Source organism: Python bivittatus, unplaced genomic scaffold, assembly GCF_059951505.1.
Source record: "Python bivittatus isolate LINGU-HERP-01145 unplaced genomic scaffold, Pbiv_v1 ctg000440_np1212, whole genome shotgun sequence".
In the NCBI taxonomy this organism is placed as follows: domain Eukaryota; kingdom Metazoa; phylum Chordata; class Lepidosauria; order Squamata; family Pythonidae; genus Python; species Python bivittatus.
Window position 1 is genome coordinate 2131891 of NW_028277063.1, and position 26959 is coordinate 2158849.

Sequence of the window (26959 nt, forward strand, 5' to 3'; positions counted from 1 at the left end):
AGCCCTTCTCTCTCTTTGCAAGAATGCCTCTGGGCCCCGCATGGGCCTCATACACGATCTTGAAAAATAAACCTGAGAGAGCTGCAACCCAGAGCTTTGTCCTGCAGAAAAGTGGGAAGCCTCCTGAGAGAGTGAATCCGATGGGGCGTCACCTCAACGGTGTTGGGTAATGAGATTAAGAGACAAGGAATATAAATTATCAACCTTTATATCTATTTAAATATCCAAAAGGAAAACTTAAACATAAAATATGTCTTCAACAATACAAAAGCAACAACAAAGAATATAAATAATATAGTATAAATATACCAGACCGCAGGGAATAAGCAGTGAGCCTAAAAAGGTGAAATCAGGAAAGCAGCAGAACAAGTAAGAGGAAAGATACTTCTCTTATACAGAGTTTGCCACCTGATTCTAATAGTTCACAGCCAAAAACAATCTCTTATTAACTCTATAGTTAATACTGTTAAAGATGTAGATCTTGCAAATGGCCAACAAACAGTATGTCTACTGTGAGTGGAGGTTTTGTGAATGGCTCCCCCCTTCATGGCAACAGCCATTTTGTGAATGGGCAAGCGTTGCTGTGGCAGCCATTTTATGAGAGTGGCCATTTCATGGCACTGCTCCCTCTGATGCCCTTTGTCTTCTCCTCCACAAAGAACAGTCAACTTTGCTTTAACAGACCAACTGGCAGGAAGGCGTGTCTGTTATTAACAAATGGCTGTTAAATTGAACAGTGCTTACCCACACCTTCCAGGCAGAGGGTTTTTAGCCCTAACAATCAAAACTGGCCCATGAAACTGGCGCCTCTCAGATTTTTTAAAAATTGAAACAATCAACATATATTTTTTTTTAAATCAACCATTTCAAAAGTACTTTTGAATATTACTGTGTTGAATATTGAGAAATATAAGAACGGCCTATGGAATTGGAAAGATTATTGCTTGTATCTATGTACTTTTAAAAATTAAAATATAAAATATATGATTTTGATTTTTAATTAATTCAGTCCACAGACATTAATAAATGGAAGCAAAATTGCCATCCATCTATCCCTTTCTTCTTCTTCTTCTTCTTCTTTGACTCTTATATCATCTGTTTAGTCTTCAGTGGTAGATTTCTGTTACGCTGCAGATATTTATCAAGATTTTGCAAGTCTTAATGGTTGTGATCTTAATGCAGTGTTGTCTAAACTTGGCCACTGGGGATGAGTGGACTTCAACTCCCAGAATTCCCCATGCTGGCTAACTTCCAAACTGCTACTAAGAAAACTACACAGAGAAGTTTATAAAACCACCAGATGTCAAGCCCCTCTCAAAGGAGACTTTAGTTTTTACTTTATTCTCTTTAGTGTTCTCTTTATAAGCCCATCCCGTTCCAAAGCAACCTTTAGAACAGTGTCTTTCAAACTTGGCAACTTTAAGAGGCGTGGACTTCAACTCCCAGAATTCTCCAGCCAGCCATACTGGCTGGGGAATTCTGGGAGTTGAAGTCCACTCCTCTTAAAGTTGCCAAGGTTGAGAAACACTGCTCTATTCTCTTCAGTGTTCTCTTTATAAGCCCATCCCGTTCCAAAGCAACCTTTAGAACAGTGTCTTTCAAACTTGGCAACTTTAAGAGGCGTGGACTTCAACTCCCAGAATTCCCCAGCTAGCATGTTGGCTAGGGAATTCTGGGAGTTGAAGTCCACACGTCTTAAAGTGACCAAGTTTGAAAAACACTGATTTAGAAGATCTTTCAGAATATTATAGCAACAAGACGTCACAGGAATCTGGAAGTCTTCTCCACATGAGAGCTCCATAAAACAGTTAACACAGATGTCTGCAATGACTGCTCTCTCCAGCTCATGCTGTTGAAAAAAGTGTCCCTCTTTTTTGCTCTATTTATGTAAAAAGTCCCATACGAACCCTGACTTATCAGTGTAGATAGGCTGATGCCAGTGTTTTGCAACTTCAGCTTCAAAAGGGAAACCTCCAAGTTTGCAGCAGATGTGGCGTAAGAGGTGGAGTAACTTTCTCTTAGTCACGTTCAGAAGAACCACAGAGAGAAACATGACAAAGAGGAAGTGATCCAGGAGGACACGTGGCAGGTAATGTATAGAATTCTTTCACTGCAATGCACAGGAGCAAATTGGCGGTTGTGTATGTATATGTTTGTGTGTGTGTGTGAGAGGGAAGAGAGAGCATGTTGTCATGGCATTTAGCAAACTGTATATGGTTTGCCACGGCCTGCCTTCTATGAGTTATTGCTTGGTGCAGTGTTTTTCAACGTTGGGAACTTTAAGATGTGTGGACTTCAACTCCCAGAATTCCGCAGCCAGCATGGCTGGCTGGGGAATTCTGGGAGTTGAAGTCCACACATCTTAAAGTTCCCAAGATTGAGAAACACCGGCCTAGTGGTTAAGGTGCTAAATTAGGGACAGAGAAACCTGAGTTCTAAGCCTGCTTAGACATGGAAGCCAACTGAGTGACCTTGGGCCAGTCACTTCCACTCAGCTCCAGAAAGAAGGCAATGGCAAACCCCTTCTGAAAATGCTGCCTAGAAAATTGCATGGATTTGTCCATGCAGTCACCAAGTTGTTGTTGCTTTTTTTACTTTAAGGCAAAAAAAAAAAAAAAAAAAGCATAATAATGGAAACCAAGTTCCAATATTTCCACCCCAAACCATCTACAGCAGGAGTAATAGATGTTGTGGTTTTCTTAAGTAACTTCCGCATAGCAACATTTTCAACCCCCAATTTGTCTGCAGCATTTTGAGGTCATCCCTTTAATTTGTTTTCACTCCTACCAATGAACAGACAGAGAACACCATGAGCCCATCTGTGTTCCTTCCAACCAACATTCGGAAAGTGCAAACATGGTCATTTAATCCATGATCTGCATCTTTAGCTACTGCAGTTTCTGGAATGACAGAAATCCCTTCTCTCCCTTGTTCCCACAGAAAGCAGAAAAATGAGTTGTTACTCACTACATTGCCAGCTCCATTTTCAATACAAGCCATATACATTTCTTACCATTTTGCTATGTCTGTCTTTCTTTCTTTCCTTCCTTCCTTCCTCTCTCTTTCACTTTCTCCCTCTCTCTCTCCCCCTCTCCCTCTCTCTTTTTCTGCCTGCCTGCCCACCCTACCCCTGCATCCGTGCACACATCCACCCATCTACCTGTTGGTAAGGAGGAAAAACTGCCTGGCCATCAAGATGTTAATCTCTCAGCAGCTAAACTCCCAATGAGAGAGCATGATGCTCACTGCACATATATGCAGGAAAAATGAAGGGGGGGGGAGATTTTACAAGAATTGTTTAACCTGCTGGCAACTAAATAGAATGACTTGTGATAAGGGATGGTTATATAACCTGGGAAAAATAAAATCTGTTACAGGGCTGACTAGAAGGATTGAGAAGAGTTTGTCGATAAAGCTGCAAGCAGTGAATCCAGGTAGGAGATGTGAGCCAGGAGCTTCTGCTAATAGGAAAATGGACTCTGTTCACCACCCACTGAGCTCCAGGATCTCAGGCAGAAAAAACACAGTCAGCTTGCCTTTTATATGGAACAATATCATGGGGCTGACCTAACAGTAAGTGTTAAATACTAGTAAATCAGTCTTCTCCAATCTTATACTTTCTTAGATGCTTAGCCAGTATAGTCCAACATATCCTGAGGGCTCCAGGCTGGGGAGGGCAGCAGTAAACTTTCCAAAAGTATTGAAGACACAAATTGGTCACAACTTGTGGAGACTTCAATTCACACCACAGAATCCATTTCTGCAGGTCAGAAGTGAATTGAGCCTTTTTTTAATTAATCAGCAGCAGTGACCCCAAACTGCTTGGTGTTCATTGTATAACAGGAGAGCAAGTTTACAAGAAACTTGATAGGACCAGGTTGTTGGTTAATTAATAGAAGGGCACAGAGTATGTTGAGTCACTTCTTGTGAGTGGGCGGCCATATAAATGTGATTAAATAAATTAATTAGTTTTTTAAAAAAAGCTCCTGGGTTTTTCAAGGCTTCGATTGCCAATAAAAAGACTGCTCTTTCATTGCTATCAGGCACTATGAAGGCATTCCGTTCACATATACGCTTTGAAATCTCTGAATCTTCCTGAACCTGGACTGTTTTTCGCTGCTCTGTGTGTGTGTGTATGTGTAAAAGTGTAGCATTGGATTACTGTATTTTGCACATTTTCTTATTGCTTTAATAGGCATTATCTTTTAATTTTAACGCCTGCTTCACCATTGTCTAGATTAGTACTTTTCAAACTTGGCAACTATAAGATGTGTGGACTTCAACTTCCAGAATTCCCCAGTCAGTAATATATCAGCCACGATGAGTTCAAGGTTGATCTCAAACGTAGATTGTAGACTAAAGTAGTAATTAGCATTAGCTGTTACCAGTGTCTATGTATATACTTCCCATTAAAATCAAGTTATATCTAGCCTTCTAGTATTCAAGGACTATGAACACAGTTGTTCTTCTCAGCTCTAAAAACACACAGACCGCTGGTCCTTATTCTATCTCTTGTCATTGAATCTGGCCTGATGGGAAGTAAGAATAACTAAATGTTATAATCTTTATAGCAACAAAGCAGAAGAGAAATTTTGACTGATGCACTAGGCATACAGTAAATGCTGCCTTGATGTTGTTGTGTTACTATTATTATCTTGTTATAGCTGCCCACTCTAGTAGATTCTAATGCCACATAAATTATGTGACATCATCTACTATACACTCTTTCTTCAGAGATTGCAATGTGTCCTGTGGTGGTGGGGGGAATCAAGAGAGTATGAGAAAATGGCCCCCAATATGTTTGTCCCAGGCAGCAGAAAAGGAACTTAGAATATTGAAATAATGGCATTCTTGCCACATACAGGTCCCTCTTTCCCCATCCCTAAACCCACTGGGCCGATCAAGACTGAATTATCCCCATTACCCTTTGAAAGAAAAATTAATAAGGAAATAAAAGTTAGACTAGGCAATCACAGACTCTAAATATAGTGCAAGGCGGCTGGCCAAGGACAAATTACCCCAAATTAGGTCAATCTCTGACAAACTGCCCTGCCATTCAACATCTCACACGGTCCAGGACTCTGGAGATGAATTTCCTAGAACAGCGATCTTAGCTTGGGTTCCACAGGCTGTTTGAAAAACCCTGGTCTGTATTACCTTAAGCATCATGAAAAGTTACCGTCCGATTGTAATTCTTAACATGACAAAACGGCAGATAATTAGTATTTCTCCTGGACTTGCCTCACAGCAAATATCAGGTCTGCTGTACTCCGTTCTGGCCGAAAGCCACACTGAGCCTCTGGGAGAGTCCTTTCCGCGACAGGGAGTCAATTGTACAGATTTAATTTAGTTTTAATTGTATTTCAGTTTAAACCAGAAGGAGATTTTGAGCTGGTTCTGTCCCCCACCCTATTTTTTTGTCTTGGCCACCTCTACCTTTCAGGGGGTGAGCCCCTCCCCCTAAGCCCCTTCAAGGCCAATGTGTTCCTCAGCATGAAGAAAAGAAGTGCCACCATGCTATAGATGGGAATCTTTTGTTCGTGAGCTTCCTTAAATTGATCTTTGTTAGGCACCAAAGACCTTTCAGATTATTTATACAATATATGGTAGTCCTTCAGGGTCGAAGAACACGCTCTTGCACAGTTCATCTGTGGACACGGAGGTGGCTCTGCAGTCCCAGTCTGCAAGTGCAGAGTCTAGCACAATAGGGGCTGTGGAAGTCCACTGTTGTAGTAACTGTGGGTGTTATTCTGTGATCCGCTCAGAGTTTTCTATCAGTTTTTGGCAGCGCCTGTCTTCAAAGCCAGTGGAGGCTTCATAGCACAGGGCTCGCCAGCGGGTTCTGTTAGCAGCCGCAGCTTCTAGTTCCCTTGGCTGGATGTCACAGTGGCATAGGGTTTCTTTCATGGTGTCTTTGTAGCACTTGCGTGGTCGACCTCGAAGTCTATTCCCAGACTCCAGTACACTATAGAGCAACTGACAAGGCATATGATGGTCATTCATTATGATGATGTGTCCCACCCACCGCATCTGGGCTCTGATAATCAGGGACTCAATGGTGGTGGACTCCATGCGATCCAAGACCTCCAGGCTGGAGACACGGTCTTGCCAACAAATGCCAAGGAAGGAATGGAGAGTCTGCGTGCGAAATTTCTCCAGTTGTTTGATGCGCCTTCAGTACAGAGTCCAGGACTCACATCCATATAGGAGAGAAGGGATAACCACAGCTCTGTAGATTTTCAGCTTTATGAAGATACAGATGTGTTGATTGAGCACTCTAGTACCCAGCCGCCCCAGTGTCTGGCTGGCCTCGCTGATGCTGGAGTCAATTTCTTGTCCAAAGACCCATCACTCAAAATGATGCTTCCCAAGTATTTGCATTTATCAGCTGGGTGTTGTCAACAGTGATTTTTGGTTCTATGGGGTTGGACTGAAGTAAAGTACTTCAGTCTTGTTCAGGCTGATAGTCAGGCCAAAGAGCATAGCAGTATCTGAGAATTTGTGCAGCATCAACTGTAGATCACTGTCTTTGTGCGCCAGGAGCGCACAATCATCAGCGAAGAGGGTTTCTTGGATGACTGTATGGAGGCACTTCATCCGTGCGTTCAAGCAGCAAAGGTCAAAGAGAGAGCCGTCCAATTGGTACCTGTTGTACACTCCCTCCTTCAGACCCTGGACAGCACATGACAACATACAAGCAAAGAATAGATTGAACAGGACTGGGGCTAGCACACAATCCTGTTTTACCCCACTGGAAATGGTAAATGTAGCTGATGTATCATCGTTGTAAAGAACCTGTCCTGTCATTCTGTCATGGAGTAGCTGAATCAACTTCATGAATTTCCTTGGGCATCCATAATATCTCAGGATGATCCAGAGAGCCTCCCTGTTTACAGTGTCAAATGCCTTTGTTAGGTCAATGAAGACAGAGTAAAGAGACTTGTTCTGCTCAATGCACTTCTCCTGGACTTGCCCCATAGCAAATATCATGTCTGCTGTACTCCATTCTGGCCAAAACCAACACTGTGCCACTCAGCAGGAATGCCATCCTGTTGCTTTATTTGAATTAATCTGCGAGATTACTTTCTTGATCTCATCAGTAGAGGGAGGCAGGTCTAGGGCATCTAAGATTGGCAGCTGAGGAATCTGTTGTAAGACATCATGATCAACTGTGGATGGCCTACTGAGTAGGTTGGAAAAGTGTTCAGCCCAGCGGTTTTTCAGTCCTTCCTGGTCTTTGATCAGGCTTGATACATCAGATGACAGCAGGGAGGAGCATCCTGATTTAGAAGGACCATAAACTGACTTAAGAACTCTCTGGCAGCATGCATTTCTGCATAGCATTCCACCTGCTCAGCTTTTCTCTGCCACCACTCGTCCTGCATTTCTCGTAGTTCTGACTATACTTTGGACTGCAGGTGCTTAAACTTGTCTTTCTTTGAAACAGATGATGGATCATTCTGCCAGTCTACATAGGCCTTTTTCTTGGCCTGGAGGGCTGCTGAAATGGTCTCATGGTTTTCATCAAACCAGTCTTGATGCACCTGGGTTTTCAGTTCGAGTACAGTTGTTGCAGTCTGCATGATGACATCTTTAAACTGCATCCACTTTTCAGAACAGGTTCCTACAAGCGGTAAATTGCTGGAGAGTTTTTCATTAAGTACATCTTGGAAACGTTGGACTTGGCCTGTTCTTGCAATCTGATGATGTTGAATGACTTTCTGACAGTCTTTGGTTGCTTACAATGTAAAGGGCCCATGTGCAGGTTGAGGACCAACCAGACCAGCCTGTGATCCATCCAGCATTCAGCACTTTGCATGGCTTGGATGATGGTGATGTCTTTAAGGTTGTGCTGACGTACTATGACATAGTCAAGGAGGTGCCACTGTTTGGACCTGGGATGCATCCAGGTAGTTTTGCACTTATTTGCAAGTCTGAACATCATGTTACTGATGCACAGGTTGTGCTTGCCACATTTGCTCAGAAGCAGCAGACCATTGCTATTTAATTTTCCCACCCCATGTCTCCCAAGGACTTAGTCCCAGTTGTCGCTGTCTGTCCCCACCCTAGTGTTGAAGTCACCCAGAATGACGAGTTTGTCACTGGCAGGGGTTGTTCGAATAATCTGATCCAGGTCCTCATAGAAACCTTCCTTGTCTTTGTCTGAACTCATGAGAGTTGATGCATAGGCATTGACAATGGTGATATACTGGGACTTGCTGAGAGGAAAGCAGAACTTCATGCATTCATTTATTCCAGCAGATAGAGTAGAGATGTTCTTCGGCAGAGCAGTTTTGATTGCAAAACCTACTCTGTGAGTCCTGTTGTCAGTCTGTGGTTTCCCTTTCCAAAAGAACATATATCTACTCGCTGCTTCCTGTAACAAACCCTCGTCTGCCAGCCTGGTCTCACTGAGTGCAGCAATATCAATGCTATAATGGCGAAGTTCGGCTGCTGTGAGTGCTGTTTATCTTTCAGGCCTTGTCACCTTGTCTCTATCCAAAAAGGGGAGGACGTTCCAGGCTCTCAAAATGAGTTTTCTTTGATTCATTTTTCTTGATGCTCAACCACTAAGGAGATGATCTGCTAGCCGCGGTTAGCTAGCCAGATGTTGTGGAGCAGGCAATGTTTAGGGTACCTTTTCTAACCCCCTCTCTCATGCGAGGGTGGGCAGTGCTATCCTAGAAGGGCTGCCCAGTTGCCCTGGATGCCGCCGGACATCTCTGCTGCCCGGGTACTGAGATGAATGACCACTGGTCCAAGGACCGCCCACGTGCAGGTTTGTGACTTCAACTGCCAGTGGTCATCTCCACCGGTTGCTTCACACACACCCCATCGCTGCAGGGCTCAATGAATTAGGTTTGGACTGAGATGATTTGCAGATGACCTGTAGGTGAAAATGAATTGCACAACAGAAATCTGCGCATGATGAAGTTTTAAGTGGAACAGCCATTGCACAGGGGCAGTCCCACTCTCGGCATAAGAGGCCTTAATCCAGTGGCATGGAGAACCATTACGGCTGGTGACCTGTCCTGCTGCAGTAGATGACCAGGACACCTAAGTGTCTTGTCCTCTTAGTGCTCCACGATGCCTGCTGGGCTTGCCTTCTTGACCGTTGGACTGTTGATCAGTCTCCTCCACTCAATTGGCCAGGGCCGGACTTCATATGCTGAGATAGACAAGTCCCCTGTCTCACCGAGAGTTGATCTGAGAGAGGGTATGGGGTGTGCAGGGAGGAGTAGCACCTCTGGTAGAGGGGCCTGCATTGCCCTTTCTAGGGCTGCTTGTTCACCTTTGATCCCCACCTGGCACTCAGCTCTCACCTGTGCCTCGAAGTAGCTGTAACATGCGCAGCGCCCACACCCCGCTAAACCACCTTGGCAGACAGGTCAAACCAGGTGAAGGTTGTAGAAAGGGCTTCGGCTCTTGGTAAGATAGGGAATTTATACAATATATTTGAATGATTTCAACAGGTCCTTCCATTTCCTAATAGTTAAACATTGCCATTCTTTGTCCTTACTATAGGATCAGCCCAAATATTTACTGTAAAACAGATTATGCCTTCTTTTCCCATTTTAGAGGAAAAAGAAAAATAGTCTCAGATTATTTACAATGCGAGTTTCCTTGTCTTGTTTTATTTGTTGTCCTGTTTGAATGATAAACAATCAAGCAGAAAACAATACTCTAATCAAGGAACTACCAAGGAGACAGGCAAGACAACTACCAAGGGCAGACAAACAATCAAGCACAGAACAATACCCTAATCAAGGAACTACCAAGGAGAAAACCACACCCCCATCAACCCTGGCAGGGGAAGCTACTGTATATAAACAGGAAGCAAACCCCACACTCATCAGCACTGATGATGTTACCTAGTTGGGTAATGAAATGTCTGCAATCAAACGACCAGGCTCAGGGAGCACCAAGGACTCCATCTAGTGAGCTGGATAACACTTTGCTTCTTTTCTCTTGTTTTCATCTAGATCTGAGAAGGATTTTGAGAAATTAACATGCTGGGCATGAATAGCTATATTGGCTTAATGCTACTACCAGACCTGGGCTGCAAAAATTCAGAAAACCAATAGATGACAGCAAAAAAATCAGAGTTTTTAATATTTTTGGCTGCCATCTGGAGGCCATCTAGATTGTTGCAACCCAGATCTGGTAGGTCTATGCTGGATGCCAAAATTCTCTCTTGGTTAAAAAAAATAAAGACACATTAACATAGTTTGTTGTATTCTCCTCAAGAAAATAAATGAATGAAAATAAATATATAAATATAAAAACAATTTATATTCTCAGAGTTTTTTTTTTCTTTTCATATACATTGTAACGGCATTTGTGGATTCTTTTTTTTTTCATTCTTTTTTGTTCTTTGAAAACAATCAGTGTTTCAAGGGTCTTAAATTTATTATTTGCAAAACAATCAGGGTCTTACTTCCCCCCACCCTGCAGTTTTGCAAATAATAATTTCAAAAATGTGTTCAGCTACATTTAGGGCCTTGGAGAACATTTCCAAATTCATGATCAGCATGGCCAATGCCTGGAAATTATGGAATTGGGGTACCAGGTTAGAGAAGATTGGCTTCTCCTGAAGAGCTTATAGTGCATGGTCTTGCCATTCTCATCTCCTATATTCTTCTTGCACAACTCGTTCCTCCTTAATCTGTCCTGCTTCTTTTAATTTCTTTGCCTTTTGTTATTTTGCTCCTCCTTGTGGTTATTGGCATTCATTAAGAGTTGACACTTAACTTGATGGCACATAATCAAAGTCATGCTATATGGCCCCTGCTATAAAACCACTGGACTCCACATTAGATGATGGTGCAGAACCTGGAGAGAAACTAGCCATATCTCAGTTAAGGCTGCAAAAGAAGTTGGAGATGCATTGGATCTTTTCCACACAGAAACAATGGGTATCTTTCCCTTTAAAGAAGAATGTGGGAGTTTTTTCCAGCCCAGTTTTTATTTTTATTTCATGCCCATCTCCACAGACCTATTTTTCATTTCTGAGAGAATGTGTTTCTGTAGTTTTGGAGGTGTCCCTTAAGCAGAAGTGGGATTGAATTGCCATTTGTTTGGGGAGTGCTAAAGGTCTAGGTATCTTCAACTGGGTTGTCTAATGTAAGTATTCTGAAGAGGTGAGATGGCCCCACAGGTCAACCCTTAATAGAGAAAATACTACAATTGTAAGTTATTTAGGATAGAACTCATTGAGAGGCATGGAGATAACCATGAAGAAGGCATGCAACGGTGGATACGTAAACATCAGCTTAGCCCTGAAAAAGAGGATGAAGTGAGAAAGATGCTCAAGATTGCCCCACCTTGATTCTCTTTGGTATAAGGGGGCAGGGGGGAGGAGAAACTCTGTTAGGCTTTCAAGGCTCTGTTATTATACACTGCAACAATAGAGTTTCAGTAGCCCTAGTGAAGTCTGTTTCATGACCTAGTCCACCTTGAAGGACTGACATTGGGTAAACATCAGTGCTGGGCAAAGCTTTGGTTTCAATTCCCCCAGAGGCCGTTCAGAGTACGCCAGAGTATCAATGCAGCATCTGTTGATAAAAGCAGCTGTCTCTCTTTCTAGGACCGTGGGATAATCACATGACATGTACACAGCCCCAATAAGCCAGTTTTCTAGTCATCCCAAAGAGTCCAGATTTTTAAGCAACAATGTCTTAGAGCAGGGTTCCTCAACCTTGGCGACTTGAAGATGTGTGGACTTGAACTCCCAGAATTCTGGGAGTTGAAGTCCACACATCTTCAAGTCGCCAAGGTTGAGGAACCCTGTCTTAGAGCATTTGTTCCCAAGAACTAGTTTCTTGCTTTACTCTCTAGCAGCCTCACCAGCAATGTAGGTAAATTCCAGCAGGGGCCGCTGTGCCCCAGGAAGGAAACATGAAATTCATCATTTCTTCCCTCCTTCCTGTAACTATTCAGCTACTTCAGAATCCTGCCTATTGAGGTGAGTATGGCACAAGAGGAGGAAAATATGTTTCACAAACAGCAGGGAAAGAAGGAGGGATCTCTAGTGATCATAAAGGTTCCGTGTGAAAAGGAATCACACTGCAAAGGTAGTACAAGCCACGTAGATACGATGCCGTTGCCTATCATGATGTCACTGGCATCACGATGCCATTGTGTATTATGATGCCATTGCGCAAATGACTGAAGTCACAGGAGTTGCACAATAACACCACGAGGTTACTTCCCTCTGCCTTGCCCTTCATCAGATCCCTATCCAACATTAAAAAACGATTTATACATTACAGTGGTACCTCAATTCACGAACTTAATTCGTTCCACGATTCTGGTCGCAAGCTGAATTGGTCGCGAGCCGAATCAAATTTCCCCATAAGGTTCAATGTAAATAAGGTTAATCCGTTCTGACCCCTATGAATGTGGTTGCCAACTGAATCAAATTTTCCCATAAGGTTCAATGTAAATAAGGTTAATCCATTCTGAACCATATGTATTTTTTTTTTAACCACAAAAATATGAAACAAAGTACAGTACAGTACAGTACAGTATGAAGAGAGAGAACAGTAACCTTGCTTGAGGCGACACCAAAAAGCTTCACAGCAAGTGTCTGTCTGCAACCATGATCTCGCCTAAAGGAAGCCACAACCACGTGTCAGAGCAGGGAAGATGGCTGCGGGTCGTGGTCGTCACCCGATGTGGAGTTCGCGAACAGAAGCAAAATTTTGCGAACGCTGCTATTCGCGAACCGAATTGTTTGTGAACAGAAGCAATCGTGAACCAAGGTGTTACTGTACTGTCGTTTGTCCAATCTGAGCAAGCAATTTGACATTGTACCACTTTCAGGCTCAGAGACTCCTGGCATCTTAAACCTATAGCAAATGTACTTTAAAGAAGAAAAAAATACGAATGTGTCCTTTTACAGAAATATAGAAGTATTACAAGTTAAAATAAATCAGTTCATGATCATAATTATACGGCATGCACAAAAACCAATATAATGACATAGTCATTTTGTGAAGACACGTTCCCAAAGAGAGTTTGCTATTATCCATTTCTAAGGAAACAAGAATTGGATACATAAAAATTCCATTATCCAAATTGACTGGCTTGCTTTGGAGTGATGAAGTCTACTAGCCTCTTTTTATTTCTAATACATGACTCAGGACATCTGTACATCTGTTTCATTCATCCCTGCTCTTTTAATTAATTAGACTGGTTTTATTTCCTTGACCGTCATCACAATGTGGATAAACATCTAAAGATGCCTAGCTGCGTCACTCTTCGTCCTTCACTATTTTTTGGTGATGTACTGTATGTTGAATAGATGCTCTGCACTCCTTTCTAGAAAGTTAATGTCTTTGTGCTTTTGTGTACATTTTCTACCAGAAAATCCAGGTTTTCTCTGCTTTACTTTTACATTTTTTGGCTCTAGGATATCATATCTTAGGGCTACCCTGTGGCTACAGGGCACTCTTGATGGAAAGCCATACATGTGTTTCCACAATGTCCTGCTCTTTTTCACTAGCTTCTAGGTCCATTTTTGCTGTGAGTGGAACAACTACGCCAGGAACACAAATGGGGATCTGGAGAAAAACATTTTCCACATTCCTTCATTCCTGATATCATCAAGTCATGAGGAACCATTACCCCTACACCACCAGACTTCAGTTCCTCACCAACCAAGGGCACATATTTACCTTTGCAGCAGGCACAGGCTATACATTCCATAGCCCCACTTTTCCAAAGCTTAGTCTTCTAATATTTGAGTTCACATGCCACCTATTACATCCATGCACATTCATTTTCTTTGGCATCAGTAAATGCCCTACTGGTTCTGACAACTGAATAGAGAAGATGAGAAACTGAGAGAGAGAGATGTCATCTGCCAGGAAGAAGACAATCAAAGGCAAGAATTAGCTACTGTTCATGGAGAAGCCCAGCCCTGCCTTCTCTCACCTGGTGCATGGACCAGGATAACTGGGAGTTCTGGGAGGTGTAGCTCTACCACATCTATTCTGATGTCATGAGAATGTAGACCTGGAATCTCACTACACACCAGGAACTCATATTATTCCATTATGTTTTCTTATAGTCCAACATACATTTATTATTCATAGCAAATTCAGCCAGAAGTCTTCCAACTTACAGCTATATTGGAAATGCAAATAAAGGTCCCACCACTTGTAGCAGAGATGAGCTGATGAAATGATGGGTAGATTGCAAGAAAATACACAGAATAAAGAGGACAAAAAGGGTTGTTGTCACTTAGCTGACATAGACGGTTGTTGATCCAGTGGTGACAAGTCAATAATGGAGGATCCCCAGGAAGTCTGGAACCAGCAGAGCAGTCTCATAAGGTCAAGTTGTTTCAAGGCCTGGCCAATGGCTAGAGGATTTAGAGTCTAAGAGACTCTGATGTAGATTGGTCACAGTCATACTATACATGGGGTGATCAATGCTAGGTAGGATACAGCAACATTCATGGATGTGTGTAGATGGTTCATGTTCATGGGCAGATGGTGGCTGGAGCATCACAATGGAAGGCATGTCCTTACAAAAGGTTGGGACTTCTATCACAATGTTGTGCCCCCCTCCTTACAGATTTTAATTCCCTGCAGATGCCCAGGTCAAGACAAATGAAAAGGCCCAAGTGACATGCAGTAGGGACACCTCAAATGTATCTGGTTGAGTAAGGCTAGCCTTTCTAGCAATCTTGATATCCAAACATATTTCTTTTGCTGTTTAGGTATTTCCAGTGGATCTCCTCCTGTTGAGCCATCTCTGTCCCTTCCTCTATCCACACACATTTCAATCACCCACTCAGTCATCTATCCAGCTCCAACTTGTTCTTCCAGTTCATTTACTTTTTTATCCCTTCTGTTGTTAATCAGACCAAGCGCTGCCTGAATCCTGACTCTTTTTTTCAGCACTTACTTGCCTGTAAGATGATGGGAATTGCTGGCAATTTGTACCCCTCCAGTAAAAGCAGATTTAAAATAAGATAGTATCGGGGATTACTTTATTAAAAGTTGTTGAAAGTTCATCTTGCAGAAAGACAACATGATGTGAGCAGAGGACCAAACCAAAGGCCCCAGTCTTGGATGTCAATGTCTAGAGAATATCCGTGCCTTAATCTTTTGAGGGGGATTGACCATGCCAACTGTGGTGTAAGATCCAGAACTGGCTTTGGTAGGAGCTGGCTGATTCCAGACAGATTTCTACAAAAGCCATTAAAAGGCATTGTGCAGTATCTTTTTGTTCTTTGTAGGTGTTTGTTGTGGGAGAATAAAGTAGAAGAAAACAGAAAAGCTGGTTGTGCAGTGATTAAGGTACTGGGCTGAGGCCCATCCTTAGCCACCAGAGTTAGGTAGGTGGACATTGTGCTAGTAACTGTCAGCCCACTTTACCTCTGATCAACTTTCTACACAATGGACAAGCCAGCATTAATATGGAAATAAAGCAAGCAGAAACTTCATTAAAATGAGGAAATATTTAACTGAACCCCCCAAGTCAAATTCAGAGAGCCCCATGAGTAACAGAATAAGGGAATGGGGGGGGGCAGTTCTTTCTTCTATAGGGCCTTTAACCACCAGGATAGATCTGCAACTGTAAGATAGCTTGAAATGGAACTCTTGACAATTTAACCAAAATCCCCTCATTTTTTAAAAGTTCATTAGATTTTGGAGTGCTAGGATCAGCAACATTTGATAAAGGAGCCAGTAGGGCTACCTTGATAGATTGCAGCTTCATGTGGTTTCTTAACACCATCAGGTTCCAAGGAAATCCATGAGCCATACTTGCTTCCCTTTGAGATACCCTGCATAACCTCAGAAGCTCTGATGTGGATGCTTGACCATACTTCCACATTGCTTTTTAGATATGGGATCCATTTCCTTGCTTAGAACCATTGCTTAACTCCCCCCGCAACACCCCTCTATGTCCTGCTATGTTGTCTCATCATGTGGTAGTGGTGGGCATTCTGGGAAGGGAAGAGCGAAGAATGCTGGGAATGTACACCAAGAATATTTACTCCCAGCAGGGTTACACAGGTACCTAAATAAAGCAGACAAACATCTATATTGGGCAGTAGCAAGATAGGAAGATCAAGGAGGCGGATAATAACCGTAGGGAGAGTACAAAGACATCATTTGCATGGGAGAAGGCAGTGATAAATCTATATTTTACCAATAAAAACGGATCGACAATATAAAATGATTGACGATATTGTGCTAGATGATGGGCTCCTTGGGTCGGATGGCACTCAACATGTACAGAAGAAGAGCTGGGGATCCTTTGGAGTAGTCACGGTGTTTATGACACAGCTAGATTAAAGCATCTGGGATGTCTAGTTGCTGATGTTGCTGTGTAGGAAAAGAAAATCCAAAGTTGCAAGGACAAAGCTACAGTGAGAACGTGGAACATGAGAAGCGTGAGCGTGGGAAAACTCAACACAGTGAAAGGTTAAATGAGTCATCTATACTTGGACATGTTGGTTGTTAGTGAATTTAGATGGATTGGAGTTGGACACTTTCAGTCAGAAGGTCATACTATTTACTACTTAGAACATGAAAAATAAAGAAGGAACAGCATTACTTTCAGAGTCAGGAAGGATATAGCAAAGACAGTACTTTGCAGTACAATGCAGTTAATGACCAATACTATCAATTAAACTTTGCAGACAGTCCTTTAATATGACAACTATCCACATTTATGCTCCAACAACTGATGCAGAAGGAAGATGACAAATGTTATGGTGAAGTTCAATCTGGAATCACAGAACAGGCAAGCAAGATGTACAGTGTATGGTTGGAGCCAACCAAAATAATGCCTATATACATGGACATCTCCAGACACGGCACACAGAAATCAAATGACCTATATTATCAGTACAAGTTATAACAGCAAAGATGGGGTTGGGGCTGACTGAGGAACAGATCACGAATTGCTCATGTCAAGTTCCACAGGAAGCTAAAGTGGAAAAACAAAGCCAATCACTTTCTATGATATGACCTTGAGCATATGCCCACCATTTTCAAGGAGAACATCAGGAGTCACTTTGAAGTCCCAAAACTCACTCATAGGGAACCAAAGAAACTGTGGAATGAAGTCAAAGTTGTTGTTGTTGCAGATGAATGTGAAAACGGATCGCTAAAGACCAAGAAACAAGAAAGCAAACTGTAGAAATAGCCAAGAAGAGAAGAGAAATGGTAGAAATTGTGAAAAGGATAAGAGAAGCCAAACGAAGAAAGACAAAGAACTCAGGAAAGAACAAAGAATTTCAGAGGACTATTAGAAAACACAAGAAGCAGTAGTACAATGATATCAGTAAAGACATTGAAAAGAGAAAATAGACAAGAAAAAAACAAGGAAAATCTTCCAGAATATCTCTAAACTCAGAAGCAGGTTCCAGTCTCTCAGTGGTATGCTGAAGGATTCCAATGGACAGATAAAAACTGATTCAAAGAAGATCAAATAGAAATAGGAGGTGTATACTGAAATTCTGTACAGTAGGGACATCAACATCCAAGATACCTTAGAAAATATTTCCTATTTACAAGAGTTTCTAGAAGTACATGAAGTCAGCACTCCAGTCATTATCAAGTCAAAAGGCTATAGGAATTGATGGAATATTTACAGAAATATGGCAAGCAACAGAAGAGCAATCAGTGAAGGTTCTAAGTAAACTATGCTAGCAAATCTGGAGAACAACATGGTGGCCAATAGATTGGAAGACTCTGGTCTACATAACAATACCAAAGAAAGGAGACTTAATAGAGTGTAAATTATCACATAATATCCTTAATTTCCAATACTGGCAGGATAATGTTTAGGATCATCCAATGGAGACTAGGGATAAGGGAAATGCCAGATGCTTAAGTTGGTTTTAGAAAAGGCCAGTGAACAAGAGTTATTACTGCTGATGCATAGCGGATAATTGAGAAGGCCAAAGAATACCAAGAAGAAGTCAATGTGTGCTTCCTTGACTATAGAAAAACCTTTGGTTGTGTTGACCATAACAAGCTGTGAAAAATTCTTAGGAAAATGGGAATCTCAGAATATCTCATTGTCCTCACACAAAATGTACCCAGGACAGGAAGACCCAGTCTGGATGAAACATGGAGAAACAAATTGATCCTCGGTAGAGAAAGGAGCGAGACCAGGCTGTATACCCCATCTTATGTATTTAAGTCATATACTGCATATATATCAAGGAAGGCTGGTTGGGAGAAGATGAGTATGGGTTTGCAAATGGAAGAAGTGAAGGAAGAAGTAACAATAATCTGTGCTATGCTGATGACACTACTTTAATAGCTGAGAATGCAAATGCAGATGATCTGCAAGCTCTAGTAATGAAGGTCAAGAAAAAACATGAAAAGGGGGACTACAATTACATATAAAGAAGATCAAGCTAATGACAACAGGTACAGCTACCAGCCTTAGAACTGACAATGAAGACACTGAAGTAGTAGATAGTTTCTACCTTTTAGAATCAACTATCAACAGGAAAGGAACCTGCAGTCAAGAAATATACCACAGACTAGTACGTGGTAGGGGAGCAACAAAGGCCTTGGAAAAGATAGTCAGATGCTGGGGTGTATCTGTACTTACAAAGATCAGAATCATTGGGCAGTTGTTTTCCTTGTGCTATTTTATTGAAGAGAAATTTGGACTCTGAAGAAAAAGACTAGAACAAGTATTGCCACTTTTGAACTTCAGCACTGGAGAAGACTCTGGAGAATACCATGGATAGCAAGAAAACAAACAAATGGATCATGGAACAAATCAATCCATAGTTCTCTCTTGAGGCATAAATGACCAAGCTCAAATTACTGTATTTTGGACACATTAGGCAAAGATGCAGCCCTTTTGAGAAGTCCATAATGCTGGGAAAGGCAGAAAGAAAGAGAAGAAGATGGCCCTCAGTGAGGCGGACAGACTCAATTACAGCAGCGTTGGGTGCATCACTGAGAGCCCTGAAGGACCAAGATGAGGCCAGATCATCTTGGAGAAGGGCCATCTGTGTGGTTGCTAAGAGTCAATACTGACGTGATGTCACATAATCAATCAAGCTATAGTTAGCGTCAAAAGCTGAAAGAAGCCACCAAACACATGTGATCCTTTTCAGATACTGGGAATAGCCAGAGGTCTGCAAAAGCTCTCCAAAGAGAGCTGTCTTTTCTCAGCTTTGGGAACATCAGCAAAAAGGGTATAGAGCAGACTTCTCTAAGAATGTAATTCCAGTGCTTTGCTATAAAAGGCCTGCCCAGCTATATGCTCTTGATAGTGAGAGAAGCAAGGGAATGGTCTCAGAAGAAAACCTTAGAACATCAGTCAGGTTGTATGTGAAAAAGTGGCTTTAGGGGGGCTTCTTCATGTTTATTCTTTGGCTGAGCAACTGTTCTGACTTGCATCCTTGATTATGCATATTGCAATGGACTATCTGATCTATTTTAAGAAGCTGGCATTGAAGATGAAGTGAAGAAAAAGAAAAAACCTAGGGCCTTTCTTCCTTTGCAATTTTCAGCAGCACAGAACAACTAGTTAATCCCAGTTTCACACCATACTGTTAGTTGTTACTCCTATTTTATCACCAGACTGTGGTTTAAATGGTCTTATCTGATTGTTTTGCATTCCTTAAAACAAATAGGTTTTCCATCTTAGGCTGCCAGAACCATGGTGTGTAAGTTTCATTGTGCTTCCCGCCATCTCTTCCCAGCCTTGACAGATGTTGGGAGATTTTTGTGCCCAGGAGACATTGGCATAGGGGCAGTGCCAGTATCTTCGCTCAACCTTCATTTACCAAGAAATTCTAAAGATGGAAAGAGGCACTGATGCCACTGATTCCCATTCCTTGAACAGTGCAGGAATCCAATTTACAGTATCCCTGGGAGAGATGGTTGTCCAGCCATTGCTTGACATGATATCCGATAAGGGGAGCCCACCAACTCTTTGGGTCAATGATCCAGCTGTTGAGCTGCTCTTGGGAAGTGATTCCTAATATTCACCAAGACATTTCATTCTTCTGTGTCTACTTAGGAATGAGACAGAACTGGCCTTGGCTACCTTTGGTGTGACATTCATTTGAGTTGCTAGAATGCTATCATATTTGTCCTCCCACGTCTAGTTTTCTCTTCCTGAGTCTAAGCATACCCAATTTTCTCAGTCTTTTTTCATAGCAATATCCAAGTAGAAATCCTGGCTGATCTTTCTCCAATTATCTTCTCTGCAATGAACCCTGGAGATGTTCTGAACCTGTCTAATCCCAAGCAGATAATAAGTAAGTCCTTTCACTGAGCAGACTGGCTTGATTTTCTTTGGAATTCGGGGGGGGGGGTTAGCTTCCCATATTTCTCTGTATCTTCCTCCTTTCTCAGACCAGTCCTTTCCATATCTAGCAATTTGGGTTCACTGCTTTAATAAAGAAATTCTTCAAAATTTTCCTACTTGCAAAACTACAAAAGAGATGCCTTGTGTTTTCTGGATGTTTGCTTTTGTGAAAAAAAGTTCTTCATTTCTGGCCTTCATTTCTGGCAGTAAGATTTAAACCCTTTCTGTTTTTCTAAGGGCTGGGCTGGAGAAAGAAATTCTTGGTAGGAGGGCTAAGACTCAACAAGCAAAATGTGATTTGGAACAAGCATAGGTGCACACGTAGCACCTGTCGAGAACCTATTAAAGCAGCTGTATCTTTTCCTAGATTTGTGTTGCTGTGCAATAATAGGAAAAAAACATTCTTTGTTGAAGGTGCTTAACAAAACTGGTGCTGTTGTGCAATCAGCACGCTCTTGGTCCCATTTTGCCCAAATCTGGATCCCCATACAGCTGTACCAAGAGTCCCCATGTTGGGCAGACTAGGGTTGTCAGAAGATTTTGCTGACTGGGGGAAGCCAATTTTTATTGGGCAACCCTTGAAAGAAGCGGTCTGCCAAAGAAGTTTTAAATTATACCCCCTGTCAATATATAATAGATTGCAGAAGTGGATACTGCATTCAAAGTGGGATTTGAGCAATGCACAATAGAATGGAACTACTGTATTACTTCCCATCATTTAGAAACAATGATGCAGCCAAAAACTCCATTTTCCTTTCCTTTCCTTTCTTTTTTTTTTTGTACAACCACACTGCTGACTCATGATTCATGTGCAATTTGTGACCACCTAAAATTCTGAGACTGGTTAAAAAATAATGCAAAATAAGCCTCCAATGACTTTCTTTCAAAGGCAACCAAATTGAGATGAGCAATGCAGCTCTGAAACTCTTCTTTGCCTGCAGAAATGAAAGGTGAGCAACATCATTTAGGGGGTGAAAAGATATTCCTCCCCCACCCCCCCAATCAGGTTAGGGAAGTCTCTTTGGCTCCTACAGCATCCTGTCTACGGCAAAGAGATGGATGGGGAACATAGACAAGATGCTATAGGAGCTGAAGAGACTTCCCTATCTTGATAGGGGAAGAAACATATCTTTCCACCACCCAGATGATGTTGTTCATGCTTCATTTCTGCAGACAAGGAGGAACTGCAGAACTGCATTGCTCCTCCGGATCCGGCTGCCTTTGAAAGATCCTAGGAAGCTCATTCTGCACTGTTTTAAACTGGTTTTGGAACTTCAGCCAGTCACAGTTGCTCTTTCCTCTTTCCTCTCTCCCACCTTTCTTGGCACCACTTTATGGCAATCTCCCACTCTTTCTCTCCTTTTTTAAGATTTAACACTTCAGCATAATATTAGCTGAAACTGACAAAATGTTTAAATAGTTCCGAAGGAATTTCACATTGTGCTGGCAGGGAGATGACATTTCCTACAGGAGATTTAGGCCCTTCCACCTGCATGGATCCTGCCAATCTGAGACTGATGCACACACACACATACACACATATCCCCATTGTGTCATGGGCCTCCTCAGGGGCTTGAAAAACACAGCTCATTAACTTTCAGCTCCTGATCCACAGAAACCTTACAAAAACAGGATTGCAGCCTTTCTTGGAAGTGTGGGAGGATTAGTTTCCCACTGATGGAAACTCCTGTTGCCTACCATCTCCAGGCTGCTGAGGTCCCCACCACCAGTAAGAAGTAAGCCACCACTAGGCCTTATCATCATTACCCTGTTCTCCACAGTCCCACTGAGGAGTGGCCCTGACACTCTTTTTCATAATGGCCAGTCACAAGGGAAGAACTGGTTGCCCAGATTTTTTGGGTTCTTCTGATTGGCTAATTGGAAGGGAACACTGTTTTGCAAGCAGGGATACCCGGGGGGGGGGGGGGTCCAAAAGATCAAGATAGCAGCCACAGCCATGTGATTGAGGCTGCCACCTTGACTTCCTTGACCTGCTTCTGCAACTGGCATCATGGTAAGACAACCCAACCCATCCTTGCCCTGCGGCTGCAGGGGTGCAAGATCCCTAATATAGTTCCTTTCTAAAAACCCTGTTGCACTAAAGCAGTGTTGTCCAAACTTGGCCACTTTAAGATGAGTGGACTTCAACTCCCAGAATTCCCCAGCCAGCTAAAGGGACACGCGAAGGGGGTGGGGGGTTGGCAGCAGCAGCTGCTGTTGGGGAAAAGAGAGAAATGTGTGTGTGCGCGTGTGCATGGATTTTTCTAATTTTGCATTTTCTAACCAACGCACCAACGGAAAATCAGCTGGCCTTCCAAATTTGCATTTCTTCAAATTTTGCGGTACACTTTGTCTGATTTTTTTTCCCAGAAAGAAGTATTTTAAGGAAAGTCTGTTCAAAAAATGCTCTTTGTTCATGAACATAATTTTCCAAAAGGTGTCCTGTTACAAACCAGTGTGTGTTCCAGGAAAGAGGGGCCCTAACACAGAGCAGCATTGTAAGGACATCTTTAAAAACATGTAGAAATTAGATGGAGCAAATTTACAAATGAGAAAACAGAAAACAAAATGGACAGAGAAACTGGAATTGACAACTTCAGCCAATCACAGCTACCACATGCTCAGACACCGTCTCTTTTCTCCGCACTAGCTGCCCTGACCAGCAATGGTTCTGGCAGATAGCCACCTCACTCAACAGTCCTACAAGGTTTCTTCTAAGTTAGACACCCAATCCAGTCTCCGGATCTGTCCTGGTCTTAAGTGGAATAAGTTCATAGACAGCCAGAAATCCTCCTGCATCTGTCCAAATGAGTCCATCATCCAAGCCAGTAGGAAGCACTTCATCTCCATTGAGGAACTTGTATTTGTCACTGATCATGTAGACCAGTGTTTCTCAACTTTGGCAACCTGAGGATGTGTGGACTTCAACTCCCAGAATTCACCAGCCAGTAATTCTGGGAGCTGAAGTCCACACATCTTCAAGCTGCCAAGGCTTTTCCTTCAGCTCCAACCCAGATTTCAAATTGGATGCAATGTCACTCTATGAAGGGACATCCCTGCATTGTTTCAATGGATGCTATGTGCATTTTGCCATCTGATTCATCAATTTCCTATGGGTTGACTCCCCCAAGAAGGAAGCCATAGGAGACAAGCTGTCAAATAGCAATGGAGGAACCAACTCTCTGCATCCACTTTTCTGGAGTCCTTCATGAGATAGGTCAGTCTTCTCCAACCCTGCACTCTCCAAGAGCAGATGAAAGCCACAGTCAGGAGCACCTTTGCCCATCTTCAGTTCTATCCTGGTTGCAGCTTTATCTGGCATAAATGTGCTGACGTCACATTGCCCTAGTCGTCTCTCAATTGAACTATTGTAATTTGCTTATGTGGAGCCAATCTTGAAGACCACTTGAAAACAACAGCTAGTACAAGACAGCTGTATGCTAATGATACAGCCATGTCATAGTGCCGTTATCGGAGCCAAATTGTTTCTGAGTGCAGTTCACAATGCTGGTCACTACCTTTAAAATGCCATAGGGCTCAAGACCTGGGAATGTAAGAGATACTGGGCAACAGAGAACATCTGCTGAAGATCCCCTCTTATTGAAGATGCAGCATGAGAAGAGACTACACCAGACCTCCCTCCAGTGGAACAGCTTGCTTCCCCACAACCCCTGAAGCAAGGCTGGCTCACACGATCTTGATCTTCCAAAAGCTGGTTTAAACCTGGCTGTTCTAGAAGATCTTTTGTGAACAATGTGAAGCCATTAGCATGCCTCTTAATGTTGAATTTGTATTATTATGTTTACTGAGTGTCCTTAATATGGTCATATTTTAAAATGTTACATTTTTGAATTTTAACATCAATATGGAGATTGGATTGAGATGGCAGAAGACTGATGGATAAATAAATGTATGCTGGATTACAGTGTCCCATAATTCCAGTTCCTATAGCCAAGGACTGTGTGCATTGGGAATTATTCAGGTTGAATTTCAGCACATCTAGAGGCAACAACAGGTTTCAAAAGTCTAGGATAAGTAGTTTTTTTTCCACCTCAGTAACCAAGAAAAAACAAAATAAATTGTGTTGGTTATAACAAAAAAAATCCAGAAACTATACTGAAATATTACGTGTATTAAGTCCTCTGAGGATTTATAACATGACACCTGTTTAGGCAATTCCAGTGCACCTATTCCTTATCACCAGCTCTGTCTTCTGTTCTGTTCCTTCATTCATACTTTCTCTTATTTAGCCATCTGACCCTCACTTTGGCTCCCATCAGTTCTTCCAATATTGTATATTGGTTTTTAACCCTTCTCCTCTTCTCAGCCCATTAAACTGAGGAACTTCTAATCTGCTTCAGCCCTGCTCTATTTGCTCAGAAGATTAATCCTAACACGAATACCCCTGACAGTCATTATCAAGTAATAAAATGTGCAGTTGAATCAGATCTCTCTCTTTATTCATCACTGACTTTGAAAAAAAAGCACCATGGGGCAAATGAAGATCCAACCAGTATCCCTGATCTGGGACTTGCATACGTAGTGGATAAAATCTGGGGCATTGACTGCATGCCAAGAGCTGCTTGGTCAAAATGTCTATACAATCATTGTTAAAAGTATAAACCAGGGAAATATTCCTTCAATTTTTTTCTCAGCCACAAACTGACAACATGCCTTAGGTAAGCTGCCCCCTCCTAGGAACTGTCCTCATTTGCACCTAAGCGCATGGCACAAAAATGCTCTACCAAGATCTTTTTTCTGTTGTATCCCCAAGATGCGACCTTCATCTTGTCTCCACCACACAAGTCAGACAGGCTTACGGAAATGGTCTTTAGCTGTAATGGCATTATTTCTGTCCTGCTTTTTCTCTAGGAGCTCAAGACAACTTGTGGGATTTCTCTCCATTTACTCCTACCTGGTGAGTTTCCATGGCTAAAGGGTGATTTGAACTTGGGTCTCCCAAGGCCCAGTCAAACACTTTAACCATTGCGTGACCCAAGGGCAGCCTCAAGATATGTAACAGTAAGAGAAAAGCCCATCTTCTCCCTAACTTCAGCAAGGAGATAATACTGCGAATCTACATTGCAAGACTGAACTATCGATTATTTGAGTAATATAGTGAAAACAGCACCAATCTTAAGCACTGGAAAACAACATATTTTTGTTTAGAAAAAGCTCTGTTAGGATTTTTATGGCCTAAAGCACAGATTGGAGATGTTTTTAAAAGATCATCGGTTGAGATAGTTTTCTTTTTTTATATGCCTATCATGACAACATGACAAGGGTTTCCCAAATCCCAATTTCTTACAAAATAGCATGCAAAATACAGGCAGTCCCCGTTTAGCAACCATAAGTGGGACCGACAACTTGGTCATTAAGTGAAGCAGTCACTAAGTGAAACCATGACTATGCTTATGATCTTACTTCAACTTTTCTTTGCTTTACAGACCTGCGAAGATCATAAATGTGAGGATTGGTCACAGAGATACTTTTTCATCACTGTCATAACTGTGAAGAAACGCAGTTGCTAAACAAGGTCTACCTGCAGAATGCTTTTCCAGGCAAGACAGGAACCACAGGAAAAAAAATAGATGGGAGGGGAGTGCTTATGACCAAGCCACAAGACTGCATTTAGGTTTTCATGGAATGTGGGAATAGGTTAGATTTATCCAATTTAGACCCCATCCTGTGCTGAGATGGTTCTACGGTGCACATGTCCAGGTTTCTCCCAAGGATGAGTGGAATAAAGACACACAGAAATTAAAAAACCGCGGTGCCACAAAGCTGGGACAAACCCCTCACAAATGGGCATTAAAAAGTGACAATGATAGCAGTTTTGCCACATCAGCCTCCTGTCTACCCATCATGAATGTAGGCCTTGAAACAAATTTCCCAAAATATGTTCTATCCCTTTTGGAAGTTTAGGGATGATTGATGCTGGGTTTTTCTTTTTCTCTTTTTTCCTTTTTTTGCACAGTTTGAGCCTTTGGATGAAGTTATTTGGCTGCAAGAAACAAATTGCACTGCAGGGGAATCAATAATTCATACGAATCTATTTTTTAAAAAGGGGGAGGCAAAATCGGGTGGGATTTGAGAGTCCCCAGTAATCTAAAGGTTACTAATGATGAAATATTTTGGACGGGAAGAGTGCCGAGGCAGGATCCCTGGCATTTTAGGAGAATGATACAATTTGTCTGCCTTTGCCACCATTGCTTTTATGACGATAATGCTGTTTTGCTGTTCTATTGGCTTGGGCATGCTTTTAATCATGCTCCTGTGGACTGCCCTGATATCTCCAGGGATGAAGGATGAATTTAAAATATGTTAATCCCTGAATAAATACATACAAAAAGGAGACAAATATCTATAGCTCCTGGATTTAGTGGGAAACTCCCAGGCCTGGAGGAATGGGTAAACAGATCTTTAGGGCAGGATAGGTCAAGTGGGCAATATTGCAGCTCACCCACATTCCATCTATGGCTTCCAGAGCCTCCTAGAGAAGAATGGGTGGGACAGAAATATGGATCTATTCTTTGATTAGTGGGGGAGTATAAAATGAGTGCCCACCACATCTTGTAAAACCCCCTCAGGATGAAAAAGAAGCTCAACATTTCAGCTCTGTCCACTCCTGTGAGATCACATCACTGGC

At 42.2% G+C, this 26959-nt stretch overlaps 1 long non-coding RNA gene across 1 annotated transcript; it reads left to right on the forward strand.

Moving 5' to 3' along the window:
• The first annotated feature begins 3268 nt into the window (after positions 1-3268).
• On the forward strand, positions 3269-26959 carry LOC112542016 (uncharacterized). The gene is made up of 4 exons (XR_003085918.2): positions 3269-3573; positions 20147-20260; positions 25183-25228; positions 25758-26959. It is a non-coding gene; the product is annotated as an uncharacterized LOC112542016 (long non-coding RNA).